General features: G+C 39.3%; 1 protein-coding gene and 1 long non-coding RNA gene across 17 annotated transcripts in view; one reads left to right on the forward strand and one right to left on the reverse strand.

Moving 5' to 3' along the window:
• anks1b (ankyrin repeat and sterile alpha motif domain containing 1B) overlaps window positions 1-17620 on the reverse strand; it is an 813858-nt gene that overhangs the window by 479384 nt on the left and 316854 nt on the right. The gene's annotated exons all lie outside the window — the stretch shown is intronic.
• LOC122561671 overlaps window positions 4300-17620 on the forward strand; it is a 63791-nt gene continuing 50470 nt past the window's right edge. Inside the window, exons 1-2 of the long non-coding RNA XR_006315084.1 lie at window positions 4300-4399; window positions 17024-17175. This is a non-coding gene — a long non-coding RNA (uncharacterized LOC122561671). The remainder of the gene's footprint in view (window positions 4400-17023; window positions 17176-17620) is intronic.

A 17620-nucleotide genomic window follows, 5' to 3' on the forward strand; every position in this document is an offset into this window, starting at 1 on the left:
ACAGATGTGTATATAAACTTTCCAAAGGCAATGTGAATGTAGCATGCCAAACAGGAAGCGTATTAAGATGGCTGCCCATGGAATTAAGGGGAAAATGGCCCAGTAAAGGACAGAGCTGGATTACTGCTTTTTCAGACTAGAAGATGATCTACAATGTTATTCACCAAGGGTCAGTTTTGGATCCAGTATTCTTGATTTTAAATCAACGTCTTAAATTCAGATGTCGAGAGTTGCATTACGAAGTCTGCAGATAATACAAACCAAGGTCAAGTAGATCACGAGGAGGATATTTACAGGCTTTAGGCTGGCACTGAGTGGATGGTGAAATGGGCAGAAGCCTGACAGACTGAGTTCAATAGTACAGAGGTTTGAAATGATGTGCATTGGTTAGGTTGATATGGAGGACAGTTTATTTCGAACAGGACGGTTTTTTAATGTGTGGATGCGCAAAGAAATTTTCCCCAGAGATAAAAACTCTTGAAGGTGGCAGTAATGTTTCCTGTCTTACCCTGATCACAGACGCTAAACTGTCCGATGACTCTTCTCTGTGCCTTTTCTAATATAGAAGCCAGAACAATACATTACAGTACAGGAACAGGCCCTTCCGCGTGCCATGTCTGTGCTGACCACAATGCCATTCCAAACTAATCCCACCTTCCTACACATGGGTGGTATTCCTCTATTCACCGCCTGCTCATGTTTTTGACTAAATGCCTCGGAAACATTGCTATCGTATCTGCTTCTACCACCTCCCAGACACCTGTCACCCGTTGTTTTAAAAACTTTTTCCTCACACATCTCCTTTAAATTCCCTCCTGCATTTTAAACCTATGCCCCCTAGTATTTAACATTCCATCCTGAGAAAAAGATTCCAACTATCCATTCCATTATTGCCTCTGATATTTTTATATATTTCTATCAGATTGTCTCTCAGCCTCCAATGCTCTCGTGAAAACAATCCAAGTTTGTCCAACCTCTCCTTCTATGTAATATTCTTCAATCTGGGCAACATCCTGATAAATCTCTTCTGCACCCTCTGCAAAATCTTCACATCCTTCCTATAGTGACCAGAACTGCATACAATAAACGCCTTTATACATTCCCTGAGGTATGGTGCCTAAAGCTGTGCATGGTGCTCCAACTGAGTCCTAACCAGTCACTTATAAAGTTCTAAAGTGATCTCTCCAAAACACTGCATGGGCAGCACCCAAATCAGCCCCTATCAATTACCCCAAGTGTGCACCATGCAAAATATTTAAAGAGACCTCACAAATAAAGAAAAAGAAGAGAAAATATTACTTGTCAGAATGTTACCATGGATGTGGTATATTAGTTACAAGGAATGACTGTTCTGTTGTGCAGCACACCAGGTTATGAAGTAACCTAATACAGGCTTCATGATGATGAGTGCTTTTGACAGAATAGACAGAGAAAAATGATTCTTCCACTAAGTCAGTCAATAACTCGAGGCCATTGATCAAAAGCCATTGGTAAAGACAATACGGTGAAACTTGGAGAGTTATTTTCACCCAGTGAATTGTCAGGATCTGGAATGTTCAAATAGGGTGTCACTGAGGGAACTGACTCTTCAGAACGCCAAAGCAGGCAGTGCTCCACCTAAGACATGATTCAATTAATTCATGTGGGTGGGCAGATAACTCGGGGCAATGACAAACTTATAGGATACTGAGGAAAAAGTGGTGATGTGGGGCTAAGCACAATGCTGGTTTCAAAGAGTTGGCACATTACCAATGAGCTGCTGTTGTAGCTCTCTCTGATTTGATGATCAATGTCTATTGGTGATCTATTCGTTCATGCACTACTGCTTTCAGTACATAGTCTTTTAAACAACTAAATACTGACAGCTATAAATTGTGTACACAATCAATCTGAATAAATTTTGTCTAACTGGTGTGCAGTGAAGGGAGAAGACATTTTAATGAATGTTGACATCCTTTGGCCATTATCTACGAACCATATAAAGAGTGACTTCAATAAAACATGGATCCGAATACAACAGCACTGCATTCCACTCGATGTTAAATCACAGATTTACACATCACCCAATTAGGGAGAATGCAGAGACAACCACACTTTATATAATGAACTGATTCCTCTTTTTATTCATTCACAGAATGAGGGCATTACTGGCTTGGCCAGCATTTATTGCCCATCCTCGAGGGCAATTAAGAGTCAACCCGTCTGGAGTCACCTGGTCAGACCAGGTAAGGATGGCAGTTTCCTTCCCTCACGGGCATTAGTGATCCCACAATCAACAACAGGTTCACGGTCATCATTAGACTTTTAATTCCAGATTTATATTGAATTCAAATTCTACCATCTGCCATGGCGAGATTCAAACCTGGGTCCCCGAACATTACACTGGTTTCTGGATTAACAGTCCAACGATAATACCAGTAGGCCATTACCTCCCCTACTATCTAAATGTATGGAGAAAATGAGGACTGCAGATGCTGAAGATCAGAGTGAAACCTTGTGGTGCTGGAAAAGCACAGCCGGTCAGGCAGCATCTGAGGAGCAGGAGAGTCCATGTTTCGGGCATAAGCCCTTCATCAGGAATGTGGGAGGGCCCAAGGGGACTGACAGATAAACAGGAGGGGGTGCTGCTGGGGTGGGCCACATTGATCCTACGTAGTTGGAGGGTCCCAAGGCGGAAGATGAGGTGTTCTTTCTCCAGTCATTGGGTGACTAGGACTTGGCGATGGAGGAGGCCCAGGATTTGCATTTCCTTGGCGGAGTGGGAGGGGGTGTTGAAGTGTTCAGCCACAGGGTGATGGAGCTGTTTGGTGCGTTTGTCCCGGAGATGTTCTCTGCAACATTCCACAAGTTGGCAGCCTGTCTCCCCAATGTAGAGAAGACCACATCGCAAGCAACAGACACAGTAGCTAAGGTGCATGGAGATGCAGGAAAATTTCTGCTGGATGTGGAAGAATCCTTTGGAGCCTTGGATGGTGGTGAGGGGCTAAGTATGGGTGAAGGTTTTATACCTCTTGCGGTGATAAGGGAAGGTGCCAGGTCTGGAGGGTGGTTTGGTAAGGGGCGTGTACCTAATGAGGGAGTTGTGGAGGGAATGGTCTCTGCGGAATGCTGTAAGGGGTGGGTAGGGAAATATATCACTGGTGGCGGGGTCTGACTGTAGGTGGCAGAAACGAGAATAGTGCGCTGTGTCCAGAGATTGGTGGGGTGGAAGGTGAGGACCTGGAAGGTTTTTCCATGTTGCAGTTGGGAAGTGGGCTTTCAAGGGCAGAGGTACAGGAAGTGGAGGAGATGCGCTGGACGGCATTGTTGATCATGTAGGAGGGGAAATTGCTGTACTTGAAATAGGAGGCCAGCTGGGATGCCCTGGAATGGACTTCATCTTCCTGGGAACAGAGGTGGAGTAATTGGGAGTAAGGGATAGCATTTTTTACGGAGTGGGTTCAGAGGAGGTGTAGTCCAGGTAGCTGTGGGAGTCGATGGATTTCAAGTGGATGTCCATGTTGAGTCGATCACCAGAAATGGAGATGGAGAGGTCCAAGAAGGGGAGGCAAGTGTCCAAGATGGTCCATGTGAACTTGAGGTCAGGATGGAAGGTGTTTGTGAAGTTGATGAACTAAGTGTATCTAACTATTTTAACCATGGCGTATTCATTCAGGAACCCAACATTCTTCTTTTTCATCTATAACCTTTTCCTGTAAGGTATGACTTCTTAATCCAACATATTAAGACATTCCAAATTATTCATGAGGCATTTCCTACTTTTTCTTCATTTATCATGAAAAGATTTTTTGGGGGCAGTGGTAACGGGCGAGAGAAATGGTCTCTTGAAACATTCTGTTTGAGCCAAATGTAATTATTTTTCAGCATCACACCATCTGTTAATACTTGTTATTCCAGTAGCAAATGTTATATCTATACTTTAATAACCTTGCATTTCTGATTGTAAACCCCGAGTGCTACCACCAGGGGTGCTGTAACACTACTGTTTGCATTGTGCTACTAATTCTACTCCCTTGTTCTCCAATTTTATAAAAATATAACTTAAAAGAAAAATGCAAAATTAATTTACTTTAAAATCAGAACTGAATTGTTTAGCACCGCACGGTCCAATTATATCCCATTCTCCAACAAATAGCTCACACCTAAATACTATGTTACATTTTTCATTCTCAGTGTGCAACAACACAATGCACTTCTGTTTTCTAAAAGAGAATTGTTTTTATTCAGTCATGAGATGTGGGTGTCACTGGCCAGCCAACAGTCCCTGACTGCCCTGGAGAAGGTGGTAACAAGCTGTCTTCTTGAACTATTGCAGCGTTTGGGGTGTAGGGACACCCACAGCTCCATTCGGAGGTGGATCCACTAACAGCAAAGGAAGCTCAATACAATTCCCCGTCAGGTTGGTGTTTGAGCTTGTTTCTGCTGCTCTTGTCCTTCTTGGTGATATAGATCGTATGTTTGAAAGATGCTGTTGATGGAGCTTTTGAGTCACTGCTGTGCATTTTGTAGACAGTAAAGGGCTGCTCTCCTACTACAGCAAGACGACTGGTGGTAAGTTTGACCTGAAGCTCAGGCAAAGGGAGAGGTTAATAACAAGGGACTTTCATGATTGCATAAATCAGTGCAGGAATTGAACCATCGATATTGACATCATTCTGCATCGTAAACCAACTGAGCTAACTAAACACCACTTTTGTAGATGGCACAGCTGCTGACACATTTATAACAATGATTAAAAAATGAAAATATTGAAGGTGGTGACTGGGATGCCAATTGAGTACGATATCATGTCTTAGTTACTGTCTAGTTTCGAGGGTGTTGTTGGAGTCTAAGTTCTTTGTTGTCCTTTGCCCGTCATAAATGCAATGTTTGCACAACACCATTTTGTGAAAAGGACATGGTGCCTGACAAATTTGTTAGTGATTTTTGAGAATGCAATTATTAAGCTAGATACAAAGGAATGAGTGGATGCAGGATATTTGGTTCCTATAGACATTCAACAAAATGCCACCAGAAGATTATTAATAATGTGACAAGTGACAAAAGCTCATACGTGTGTGAGTAAGGATAGTAAGGATAGGTAATTTGTTAGTGAACAGAAAGCAAAGGGAAGGGATAACCAAAGTGGAATACCTCTAGGATTAGCACTGTGGCCTCACCAACTTACAATATATAAGAGGAAAGGGCTTAGATAAAATATCCAATTTTGCTGATGATGTGAAGTTAGATATAAGCCATATGAAGGACAAAGAGGCTGCAACGATACATGTTACATCAGTAAGCAATGAGTGAGATCATTCACTTCGGTAAAATGCTTGAATGCTTGAATGATGCAATGCTTTTAAATATTGATATTCAAAGAAATCTCTGACTACTTGATTAAGAAACACAAAGTGAGCATGCATCAAGTGCATCAAGTATTAGGACGGTACATGTATGTTAACATGGGATCCGCTTACAAGGACATGGAAAGCAGTGAGAACACAACTGGAATATTGTGTGTACAGTTTGAGTTCTTCATTTAAGGAAGAATATACTGTATTAGAGGCAGCACCAGATTCAGTCCGAGATGAGATGTTCACTCCATTAATGAGAGGCTTAGAAAGTTGTGTCTACACATCTGGAGTGTAGAAGATGTTTAAATGACCACATTGAAAAACACAAGATTCTGAGGGGGTCTTGAAATACTGGGAATCAAGGCAAAGAATCAGTGTGGTTTAACTGAGAGGGAGAGCATGGCGACTATATTCCATCCTTATGTCTTATGCTCTTACTTAAATCAGCTACATCCTACCCCTGAAAAATCAGTCAATCTAAAGTTCTTGCAGTTCCCAAGCTGCAATATACCTTCACTCATCTTCAAATATCTCCCAATCATTAATGGACACAGTTGCCTCTTTCAAGCCTGTAATCAGATTTGAGACTCAGCATACTGTTCCTTGTTCAAGAGATGCAACAAAAAAATGAGAGCTTTTTTATTGTTGTAGTCCAGCAACCACCAATAAACAGTGACCTTCTTTTTCCAATATTTTAAGAAACAGTCACTGAAGAGAAAAAATTATCTGGGATTTTAATTAAAGCACACTGCTGTGTTAAAAATGTATTTTGTGTCAATACTGGCCATGTATTTTTGGTATGTTTCACAGGGCCATAACTCTTTGGCAGTTCAGTAATTTCACACACAAACTGTTAAAAATGTGCTACATATTTTACATAAATCTACTGTGCAATAGGATGAAGTCATTGATAATCTTGGTTATAAACTCAATGAAGTTTTAATTTCTTAGCTTTACAATTAAGTTCTTATCAACATAAACACAAGTCTGGTTCAATTCCCATAATCCTATTTAAGTCAAATATCTGGTCATGGAATATCCCCAAACGCTTGACGGAACTTTTAAGAAAATTTATCCTTATTTGGATGTTTTGCCTAATTACAAATCATTAAAAGCTGCTTTTCGGCCCAAATTTCAATGGGCCATGACATTAAATCATTGAGTCCTAACTTTCTGTAACTGATCACTAGAAAAAGATAAGTTATCAACTCATGACAAAATCTTCACCACACTTTCCAACCCGTTACTGTTCCTCCTCACTTATGCTCAGATTGCAGTCTGCATTCTGTTCCAACTGAAAGCTGAGATTCGAACCCCACTTCCTCACAAATGATCATTTCCTGACCCCATCGCTTCCTTACCTTCAACTGCTACCCCACACTGATGGTCTAAGCCTTTGCCTGGATCTGGATCTCTCAGTAAGTCATTAAAAGCTTCATGTCATCTTAACAAGTATAAAGTTCACTCTCTATTTTTGTTGAGCTATGTTGACTCTTTTTAATTTAGTACTTTGAATTTAAAACCTGTTGTTGCCCTCAAAACATCTAAAATCCTTGCCTGCACCCTCAGTTGCATTACATTACTGTTCGGCTCTATAACCCAATGATCTGTCACTTCCAAATGATTGCTTCCAATTTTATCTTCTGAAAAAAAAAAATCAACTGAGCCCTTTCAGTCATTGTTCCTGATGCTGTGGTTTGATATCACAGAATGTATTCGGACACTTTCCAGACAGATCAATGAGAAAGCAATGACTGTCTGTATTCAGGCTTAGACTTCAAAGTAAGACTATTTATTAGACATTAATGCTAAATACCACAATACAGAGGGACCTTGATTATCTGGCATCTGATTAACCGAATATAAGATTATCCGGTAAGATCACAAGGTCCCGATGCTTGGCTAAACTATGTTATCCAGCCTTCGACTACCTAGAATTTAATTAGCCAAGTGAAACACTCCCCACCCATGTCCTTCAGATAATCAAGGTTCCTGTGTATATGATAATCGGAGATAGACCAGGCTCTTATTTTAAAATTACATTATGACTAATCTAGCTCCTTCATAACTTCACAGATGCTCTGTGTTTCTTCCAGAGAGCCTCACTCGCACGTCTTCTAGAATGACCCATCAAGTCCCATTTCTTCCTGAATGTTCTGACACACTGTGATATTTATACTCAATGACGTGCAGCTCCATGACACAATTGCAAGTTTGCTCAAGATTTGTAATTCGCTTGTACACCAATCCCAAACCAATCCACTCCTTCAGGGATTTGGGAAGGAATCTGCTCCTTTCCTCCCTTTAAAACCTCCAGCTGAATGTTAAATTCATATTGTTGCTCTGAAGTCACATTTTAATTCACTCAAATTATTTATTTCTGTCTGATTTTACAGATTCACCTTTCTGAAATCTTAGTGGCAAGGATTGTGACATAGATTATCCCAAAACCATTGAACTGCACATTTTCTAATTGGCACAGACAGTTCTTAGGTTACTATAAACATTATTCCTAAAAGCAAAAGAAAATCATGTTGCTCATAAGCTTCACTTTGATAAATATTGGACAAATATAGATTGTTAGCTAGTTGCTGTAACAACTATTCGTTTCCAGCATGTCTTATACTATCAGTCTCAAAATAGTCCATATTTAAAGTCTGTTAAAGCATTTTCTAGTTATGGAGTAAGACGATAATTTTAGAATTTCAACTGATTTCACTCAACTAATTTGAATTGCTAATAAATGTGTCTATTACAATACAAGGTGTTTCTTGTAATTTAACAAGTTAATTGAGTGTCAATTCTGAATGTCTGGCTGAGCACAGCTACTCAGAGACCTACTGTAGAAGGTATTTAAAATTCTATTGAAAGTAATCTATGTGCACAATATATAATCATCAATTGTGATCTACAAAATCACTTACAAAAGTGCTGTCATTTATCATCATTTCCCAGATACTGTGCATTTATTAATTTTTCTAGCATGTATAAATCAATGTAAAACTACAAGGGAAAATGCCCAACCATTCTGCATTTTAGCTAATTAATTGTATAGCCAGTTCAAACTATTGATTCCTGAAGCATTTCAGCTATTTATGGTAAGTGTTCCGTGTTCATAAACTAAGATTAGGAAAAAAGTGAAGCCCAGCCTGTTATGGCACGACATCTCTGAATGCATCTAGCAAAAACCTTCCCAAATTGGCAGGCAATGAAGAATATAGTTCAACAGTTTTCATCGTTTTGACTGTATTACATCTTTGAAGCAACAGTATTTCAACATAAAGCATTTAAACCATCATGTGCAATAAAAGCATGTTCTATTTATACATGTTAAACATTAAATGCTGTCATTGTGGAATCTCTGTATCTTCCTTTTCAAAAGTCATACTGATTACAGGACAATAGGAAAGAGGACCAGATTTTCAGTAGTTCTCTTTGACCTTGCTGTAACATAAACATTCAATGTCTAAGTCCAAATCAAGTGTAAGGAATTCTGAATTGCAGTTGACCAAGGGATGTTGAAGTAAACAGACTAGAATGCCAGATGGGAGATGTTTACTACAGACAGATTTTGGGCAGAGCCAGATAATGTCAAAGGAAGACACCATGCATTTTAAGTGTTATGTGTCATTATTGAGCATCCTGTCATAGCACACTGGCGAAGGAAAGAAAGTAGGAAGGCCTGGGGACAGTATTGAAAGATGTATCTGTCCTCAGGAGAAGAAAAAAAACCCAATGCAGTTGTCTGCACAGAATCTGGAGTATGTGACAACACATCAATGTGCATATTAAAGAGCGTCTCATCTCACTCCAGGCAGCGATCAGCTGTCCAGCTTTAGGGCCTTTTAAAGCTTATATGAGCTGAATCAGAAATGGAATGGGGAATGGACTTTTCTTCACTGTATAAGCAGATGATCCACCCAGCAGAGCCAGCAAAATAATCTGCCCAAATACCAGAACATGTGTCCCGTGAGCAAGTCAGCAGCCAGTAAAACTGCACCCACCATACACTGAGTAAGAGATTGGAGACACTGTATCACAGTAAGCCTGGGCATGGAATATAGTGGAGGTGACCATTACCTGAGATCCATCATTTCTGAGAGCAAACAGGAAAAAGTTCAATGACATCAGAGAAGCATATGTACCTTTGAATTGGAGGACCTTCCTTACCAGGAAAAATAGGCCAATGGTCAACACTTAACCACTGTATCTTTCAGTGAGACAAGATACAAATGCTATTATCAGTTTTCATTTGTTTTGCAAGCAGCTTTTATCCTGCAAAAAGTAAAAGACATTTGCAAAAGTGAACAACAGAACGAACAGATAACCTTTCACAGGTCATCTTTAACACAGTCACGCAATGTTAGATGCGAACTAATGAGAGATGGCATGTACACAGCTGTGTTTGAAAGGGGCCCAGGCTCCTGCAAACATGGTCATTAATGGGAGCTGCTTGCAGGCCAAAGCTACTCACAGCCATCAGCAGAGAATTCACATGAGGGCTGCACCAGCCAAGATGAAGCAGCTGCCTGAATTTTAGGAAATGGCCAGTATTCTATTTGCATATGTGCATCTACAGAACTAAGCTTGGAGAGTCTGTGTTGATTGTCCATCTAATAATCTGCGTTGATTACAATCCTTTGCAGGCATTATCTAAATCCCCTTTAATGGATTTCTTTACTTACAGGTTTTATAATCCTACTTATCTTGGTTGTCATTATCTGGAGGATTTTTAAAAAATCTTATTCTTCTTTCCTGCTTGAGATTATTCCTAAGGGGAAATCAGTGAATGTCCCACTCCACATCTCACTTCATCCAGCATTGTCACAGATACTGGCACTAAGTTTAAGTTCAAGGAAAAGTCACTAAAAGCCTTAAGTAGAGTGAATTTGATCAGGAAACTGTCTTAAGTATAGCTATAACAGTAAAGAGCATCAAAATCACAAAAATAAAATCAGCCTGATATGGTGGAGCTCTCTCCCTAACAGCTTTTGAAAATAGAAAAATAAACTTTGCCACTGAGTGATAAATATTTTCTCATTTGGTTTGAAAAAAACTACACTTACAAATGTCCAACATGGAGGAAATAACAGGGGAACAAAATACTGTCCCTAACAAGCTTTACTATCTGATACAGTTCAACCCCAATAGGACGAAGGCTCCTAATTCTGAGAAGCTGACAGATGTGAAAAGAAGGGTTATCTATTTGAGGGTCTATGGAGTGGTAAGGAGCCTGGAAACAGAAAAAGCACTCTAGCTCAGATTTGTTTCACCCCTGGCACTGAGGATGTGTCAAATAACTAGACCGCAGCAGTTCATGGTAGTGCACACGACCCCCTCCTTCAGGGCAATGAACAATAAATGCTGCTTCATCAATGATGCTCACATTTCTTGAATGAATAATAAATAAATGCAAAGGGGAAAAGCAATGGTGACCATAGTGAGGTATGGGGGAGTTGGGGGTAAGAGGCATAGAGGGAAGGAGGCGGAGGAAGCAGTATTGAGTACTGGTTGTAGTGAGGATCACCATGTAAAGGAGAGAAGGGCATCCAGCAGTGAATCTAATGCTGATAATGCTGAGATGAGTAACTATGGCCTTTGATAACATTATGCGAAGTGAATATAAAATGCCACATCTGCTGCAGCTGCAAGGAAAATGATCTGAATAACAGTAACCAGACAAATGGCAAATGAGGTGGTGGTGGAGGTGGGGTTACTTAGTTTGCAGCATCCGCAGTATTTTGTTCCCCTATTATTTCCTCCATCTTGGACATTTGTAAGTGTAGATTTTTCAAACCAAATGAGAAACTATTTATCACTCAGTGGTAAAGTTAATTTTTCTGTTTTCAAAGCCCCCTTGTGTGGATAGAAAGTGTACATTTTTCCAGGTGAATGTGCTACACTAACTACTGGAAGTTTTTGCCAATTTTAAACTTGGAAGTGAAACCAGAAGTCAAGCGATAATACAATGTGTTAGTTACAGTTCAAGATATTTTCATTAAAATATGGGATTATTATTTGCAATGCTTATTGTAAGCTTCAAATATTTTGGACATTGTTATTGTCTAATATTGTACAGGGTCAGAATAATCAAGTTGTGTGTAATTGTCTGACAAAGCCATGGCCGTAGGATGAATCATACAGAAACCTGAGCCTTTTGATGACTTTACAAATAGAAGCATGGAGTACAAAATCCAACAAGCTTTACTATCTGATACAGTTCAACCCCAATAGGACTATGGCTCCTAATTCTGAGAAGCTGACAGATGTGAAGAGAAGGGTTATCTATTTGAGGGTCTATGGAGTGGTAAGGAGCCTGGAAACAGGAAAAGCACTCGGTCTCAGATTTTTTTCACCTCTGACACTGAGCTGTGGAAGTTGATGCTTCACCAAACCATGCATTATCTGCCCTGAGGTGCTCAGGATCACACTGCATTTGTGCAAAAAAAAACACTGATATTTCTTATTGGGAAATACAAATTAATAGATTGTTGTGGCTCATTGACTACTGACTAAATAATTGGGAAAACAAACAAAAAGATTGGTGCGACACGGTGGTTCAGTGGTTAGCACTGCTGCCTCACTGCACCAGGGTCCCAGGTTCAATTCCAGCCTCGGGTGACTGTCTGTGTGGAGTCTGCACATTCTCCCAGTGTCTGCGTGGGCTTCCCCCGGGTGCTCTGTGTTTCCTCCCACAGTCCAAAGATGTACAGGTCAGGTGAATTGACCATGCTAAACTGTCCATTGTGATAGGTAGAGTAGTCAGAGGGAAATGGGTCTGGGTGGGTTACTCTTCGGAGGATCGGTGTGGACTTGTTGAGCTGAAGGGCCTGTTTCCAAACTGTAGAGAATCTAATCTAATCATTCTATTCACGTTAGCTTAGGTATCAGGGAATGCAATGGCTACTTGCAATTTTCCGGTCAACAAGTAAACGCTTTGGAAGGGAGAGCTGCACAGCACCCACATTTTATTTATAGCTGCATTATACAGAGATTAGGGAGAGTGAAAGAGTCTCTTCAGATATTGTATCAACAATTTTAATATGATTCAGAAATAACTCATTACTTCAGCAGCATTAACTGCAATAAACTTGTTAATTTGCATATTAAATTACAAATCTTATTATTCCACTTACTTGGATTATGCATGTTAATTCCAATTTTAATCACCTACATACTGTTCCCACTGAGTTTTTTTTTCAGGTTTCCAGTCTGATCAGTGATAATGTAAACTGCATTCACAAACCAATTACAAAGAAAAGTTACCAGAGACAGTGTTTTAATGGTATTGTAGAAGTTACTTAGTGATTTCCCTTATTTGAAAGTGTCAATGAGTTCTGAAGCTTCATTATTGTTTCCATCCTGACAAATTGCACATCAAAACTTTTGGTCATAACTTTTAAAATGACCAAATGTCACCAATCAGTGACATTAGACTTTCAGGAGTGGGAGAAATAAGATTATTTCCACTGTTTAACATGCATAATATGTATTAGCAAATTGAATCTGTACACATAAATGTCCACAAAGGTGGGTGTATTAACTCATCATAGATACATTCTACAATATTAGATACACAAAGTGATTCCAAAGAATGCAATAAAAATTTTCCCGATCAACGTTGAGGCTGTCTCCTAGCTATTCTTCAGTGTCATCAGCACCTTTAGAAAAAAAGACACTGCAAATGCAAACTAATAACAGAATTCAACTGCAAGTACAGAGGGGAAAATTTCTACGGGAAAATGAAATCATAGTGCAACTACACTGTTATCAAACAGCAAAAACTTACACAATGGTTTCGAAGTAAAACCGGATATCCTCCATTTCCTATGGTTGCTTGACATGAAATGCCTTTGTCCTTGACCTCAAAATAGTTTTCATTTGCTGAAAATCATTTGACTGAGTACAAGAGGAACTTGCTTTTCTGCATCATTTTAACGTAGCAACATGTTCCAAAGCATTTCACGCTGGAAGTAACAAACAAAATTTGACACCAAGCTATACAAATCACCAAAAGCTCAATCCAAGAGGAAATTAATAAAAGAAGAGAGAGGGGGAAAAGACAAATGAAACTGGAGGGATTTCCAGACTCTGGGGCTCTAGCAGCTGAAAGAAAAGTTACCAATCATGTTGGACTCAAATGGGAGGGCGTACTGGATACTAGAATTGGAGGAGTGCACAGTTCACCAAGGATAGCAAATAGCAAGCCTACGGAGGGAAATTGAAACCAAGGATGAGAATTTTAAAATGAAACTGGTAGCCAATGCAATTGAGCAGGTCATTCCCTCCCTAATGGCACTATGGTCAATCCACAGCAGGTGGACTGCAATGGTTCAAGAAGCAGCTCACCACCACCTTCTCAAGAACAACTAGGGACAGGCAATAAATACTGGCTAGCCAGTAACACCAACATCTCACAAATGAATTAACAAGAAAGTGTGTGCACGCGCGCATGTGCGCGGGTATAGGTAGAGGGTGAAACAGGTTGAGTAAAAGGAACTTGGTGGAATCAGGGGTTAACCAGTAGTGTTGCACAAATATTCAGAAGAACTCTCAATTTGGTGAAAATAACATACATACATTTCCAAAAAATTGCCTACATTTTATCATGCTTGGAAACTACTCTTATACAACAGCAGCTCAAATAATTCTTTTCATTCATCTTCACCCATTCCCAGTAATTACATGGCAAGTTTTGAAAAAAATTAATTTCAGTAGTACATAATGCAAAAGCAATTTAATTTTTCCTTTGCATTTGGCAGCAGAGTATACGTGACAGTTTGAATAGATGATACTTAATTGTAATTGATACTTAAGGTGTAATTGATACTTAATACTTATTGCAAATAATAACTCATTGACTAGGAACTGGTGCCTAAAGTCCCTTGTCACCATTTCATGTCTTTTTTGAGATTGTTGTGGCCAAGGAAATCACTTCTTCCGAACTTTCATACCCAACATCAAATCATTTCTCCCTGACAGAATCGCAAATCTCAACTTGACAAATCACAATATATATTAGAAAAAACGAGGCTATGAATATTAATTTAATGAGAAATAACCTCTATATACATCTTATGTGTATACACCACTGATTTATTCAACGATACTACTGATGTCTATTTATGCATCATTATTTATTTTTATACTGTGTTGCTATGTCTCAATAGGAGAACGAACTTGAATTTTGCAGAGGTAGACCAGCAGTTATGATAATTTATTTCTCTGCAGGGTTTTGTCTACCCATGTATATTCAAATAGGATCATAAATATTTCAGCACAGGAAATGACCACTCAGCTTAATTCCTTGTGCTACTGCTGCTAACTCCATATCAGAGCTATCAATGCTCATCTATTTTCCCTGTCTCTTGGGCATTAATATTTTTCTCCTATCTTTGATTAATCTGGATCTTTTAACTATAAAGTGTTTGGTCCTTTCTTCTCATTTAGCAAACAAATGATAATAATCATTAGAATGAACAAAGTATTTATTGCAATTATAAACTAAAATCACCAATACAGCAAGCTATATTTAAATATAGCCACTGAAAACTCTATCTCTGCAAAATGGTTAATTGTAGCAGCTTTTCAAAATAGTAAACTCACAGCAAATCCTGCTGATGCCAGTGCAGAAGCTGTTAAAATTTCCTTTTAGCACTGTACCCTAGTTGTCTTCAAAGAACAGTAAACTATTGAGTCCTGTTGTTTTTCTTAGTATAATAACATTAACTTTAAGTCACTGTTATAAATTACAGCCTTGTGATTCCTACAGCTAAAGACACTTCAAGTGTCTTAAGCTGTAGGAATCACAAAACTGTAAAATCCAAGTGGTAGCATTGGTATCGCATTTCTCATGATCAGGTATCCATGTCCAAAATTGTCGGTATACGTACAACCACAGAAGGAGAGATAAAGCAAGAACTAACAATTAAGGATAATGACAATAGCTTAACATGGGTTTTCTGACTGAAGCAGAGAGGCTATGAAGGGAATGTGAAACCCCCTCTCAGGAGGGGAAGAAGAAAAAAAATCACATTCTGTGAGAAACAGAACCATTTCAAGGCCTGGTCTGTAATGTTGCACATTCCAGTAAGTCATAGCTTATATTTAACATCACTTGTTAAGTTGCAGGAGGAATATGTTGGTGTAGGGAAACACATGACAAAATTCAGAACTTCAATACAGTGGTTTATTTCCCCACAGAACCTGAAGTAGAGTGGTATTAAGCGTTAGTATGGGAAGATGATGATAGTGGGAAGCCGAGAGAAGTGGGAGCAAAAAAGCCAGTCAAATCCAAAAAAACAGACACATTCTTGGTAACATGCCAGACATTAAAATAGTAATTGCCCATTTTAAAATAATCTTTATCAACTTGAGTGAGAACTAATCAGTGAGGGATCTACTGACAATCCAATTGAAAGCATTCACTATTCCTACACAATGTATATCACACAACTGCATAGTAAAGGTCCCTTGGCCTCACTCTAAGCTTAGGAGTGTGTATTCTACTACAGCTGATGACATTTTCCTTAGCATTACACTATAGCTCCTCCAAGAGAGAGATCTATGTCACTAATTCAGTTAAATAAATTTAAATCTAAATGGAACACATTTTGGAAATTCATTTACTTTGTTTTAATATCATACATCATAACATAACTGCATATTAGATTTCAGGAGATAATATTCCCAGAACACATGCAATAAAATATCAAAGAAGAAGTAGTTGTACAAGAATTGAACTCATGGTATTAGTGGGTAATATGTCAGTTTAACTTGGCTTAATGATTGTTCACAAACAAACAAACAAACAAACAACAGCAAGTAGACATTAACAGGATATTTTTGTTTTGGCAGTTTTAACAAGCAGGGTTTCACAAAGCCTCAGTTATTTACATCTGTATTGATGATTTAGATGGGGTGGGAGGGTCAAAGTGTAATATGCACAGGTTTTCTGGCAATAGAAAGCTAGATAGTAAATTTAATGTTAATTTTTATTGTAAGGGATGCAGTCTAAGAGTAAGAAAGTCTTGCTGAAGTTATTCAAGGCTTTGGTGAGACCACTACTGGAGCGCAATGCACAGTATAAAGCCTGTGTCTTTTTATTTTGTGCTTTTGAAAACTTGGGGCTGAAAGGGGAAAGAGCTGCTTTAAAACCAGCGTCTGAAAGGGAGGCTGTATGTTTTGAAAGCAATTCTGATACCCATTGTTACCATCGTGGCTCCAACTGTTTAAAAAACGGTAGCTGAAATTTGCGCTCTCATGATTTGGAGCCAAAGAGGTAAAGATGCAGTGACAGTGACAGGTGATCAATGTTGACTAAGAGAGACACAAATGTTCAGAGGATTAGATAGTGTGGACAGCGGGAGCCTTTTTCCTCGAATGGTGATGGCTAGCACGAGGGGACATAGCTTTAAAGTGAGGGGTAACAGATATAGGTAGAGTTAGGCTCTTTACTCAGAGAGAAGTAGGGGTGTGGAATGCCCTGCCTACAACAGTAGTAGACCCACCAACCTTAAGGTCATTTAAATGGTCATTGGATAAACATATGGATGGTGATGGAACAGTGAAGGTTAGATGGGCTTCAGATTGGTGCAACATTGAGGGCCGAAAGGCCAATATTGCACTGTTACGTTCTATGTTCAGTTTATCCCCCACCTCACGAACAGTCTGATTGTTCTTTGCAGTCAAAACTCACTGGAAGCCTGAAGAAAACCAAATTACCTTTCCAGCACGAATTGTTGTAAGCAGTGACGTTTATCTGATAAGTCAGAGAGCTTCTCGAAATGCACCAGGCATCCGGTGTCTCTCACCAACCAGTAGAAGCATCCAGAGGAAGGTGAGTGAAGGGGAGTGAAACAGTGCGTTGATTAGCAGAAGAATTGTGAAGATTGTCTCAGCCATACAATCTGGTAACAAAGACTACTTATCTGTTATTCCAGTTTTGACTTTCTGCCCAATAACCTATTTTACATTGTCTATTTGTCTATTTGAACGTTAGAGGGGAGTTTATGAAGAGATTAGAGTTTTAGTTAGTGGCTTTATATGCAAATAGTTTATAACTAGACCTGGAGCTAGAGTCTTACAACCTGTAAGAAGTGACAATTCTTGTTCAATCCACAAATACCTGGTTTGTGTTTATTATTACCCTGCCATGCCTGAATGTCAGGTAAATTGGGGAACTTCTCATACTTTTTAAAATCGTTGACCTTTGTGGTGATAACGGGAATGGTGGGGTTTGATTTCCAGTGCATTACCCCAGTGAGGTGCAATAACTTTTGGTC

Source organism: Chiloscyllium plagiosum, chromosome 23, assembly GCF_004010195.1.
Source record: "Chiloscyllium plagiosum isolate BGI_BamShark_2017 chromosome 23, ASM401019v2, whole genome shotgun sequence".
NCBI classification, from domain to species: Eukaryota; Metazoa; Chordata; class Chondrichthyes; order Orectolobiformes; family Hemiscylliidae; genus Chiloscyllium; species Chiloscyllium plagiosum.